This window comes from Plasmopara halstedii, assembly GCF_900000015.1.
Source record: "Plasmopara halstedii genome assembly, contig: Scaffold_1343, whole genome shotgun sequence".
NCBI lineage: Eukaryota > Oomycota > Peronosporomycetes > Peronosporales > Peronosporaceae > Plasmopara > Plasmopara halstedii.
In genome coordinates, this window is record NW_020188258.1 from 932,739 (window position 1) to 934,475 (window position 1,737).

The following is a 1,737-nucleotide window of genomic DNA, read 5'->3' on the forward strand; positions in this document are numbered from 1 at the left end:
CTGGCTCTCGCCCTGTGGATCCCGCTTTGGAAGCGAGGACGCGGTAACACGATCATTACGCGTCCACAGCATCGGGTCCCCGGCCAGAACAGATGATGAACTTGCCACACGGAAAGCTCTTCGAGCTTGTTTCTTGGTCCCACAAGAAATTCCGTTAAACGTCTATCGCACTCGTTCTAAGTGCTCAACGAGGTGGCTCTCGTGTACCCGCAATGCGGACAATACCTATAGTGCTCGCCCCTAGCAAAAGCACTACATATAATAAAGCGCTCTTTGAGCGATGGGTGCAACGGTACGAAAACTTTCCTCACTGCATATCCTGCAGTTGAGCCACAAGGAAGTGGACGTGCGTGTGGAGCGACATCTCCGCTTTGAGTTTGCCAAACTCAAGGCACGACGTCGACTTCCTTCGGATTGTCGCCCTGCGACGTATGGATTAACCTCTGATGCTCCCGCGAGCTCTGTGTCTTCGACCGCAAGAGCTCAGGGCCACTGCTTGAGCTCAGCTAATGGCCCGTCTACTTCCCTGGCTATTGCCGGGCGTCTGATGACGCAGGACGTCCTGATCTTTCCAATCAAAAGCGTCCACGGCGACTAGGCAATCTCACCCATTTCGCTAAGGGGAAACGTCGCCATACAAGCTCTTGGGTTGTCATCGCAAGTGCCACATAGTCAGCTTTTGCTGAGTAAAGCGCAACGATTGCTTGCCTCTTGCTCTTGTACACAAGTGGAGCTTCACATTCAATACAAGAACACCAGATGTCGAACGGCGCATAGCTTGATCTCCTCCCCAATAAGCATCGCTTGAGGTCTTCAATCCACTTGGCTGCTCACTGCTATTCACGAATCGGATTCCAATTGCAGAAAATTCTTCCCAGTATCGCAGGACCCTAATTGCTGCACGCCAAAGCTTTCACGAGGATCATCCAGATGCTGGAATAGTCCCGACAACGCAGTGCAATGTCGGAACGTGTGGCATTTGCAATATACAACATTGATCGAATCAAATCACGAAACTTGGTCTTAGAGTCGAAGTGAACACGAGTATTATCAGTGGCCAAATCTTGACGTAGGATCATAAGATTTTGGACACTGTTCGCAAATAATTGTCTCAATCGTTCCAGCAGTGGTAAAATGGGCTGTGTTTGCTTAATCACAAGTTTTCCTTCAGTTTGACTGTGTCTAAATTCCATCCCCAGCATCTCCACGCGATTTCACCGTTGAATGTCGAGCAAGCGCAATGTGCACTGCTTGTACTTCCATTTCCGTCTTTCACCGACAGGTAAGTCATCCACGTAGAGATCAAAAATACCAGAGATGCGTGGTCGTCATCATCACGATCATGGCGGACGAATAAATACGGATCTGCTCCACGCTGTGAGATCCCGAGCTCCGTTAAGACTGCACGAAAAGTTTTAAACCATATTGCTGCCGCTTGTTTGAGCCCATTGAAGCTCCGTCGGAGTTGGCAGACCATACTTAAACTTTTTCAGGCAGTTCCATATTTATTCGTCGGAATCGCCATTGGTGAAGGCGAGTTCAATGTCAAATTGGCGAATCAAAAGTTGACGTTGGTAGCACACTGCTAGAAATTTACGTTTAGTTTTCATATTCGTTGGAGGGGAGTATGTGTGAGTGTAGTCGACACCTTAAGACTGAGGGTATCCAAGTGTGTAACGAGCCTTGCCCTGCAACGCGTCACATTGCCATTCTCGTCATGTTTGAAAGTGAATACCC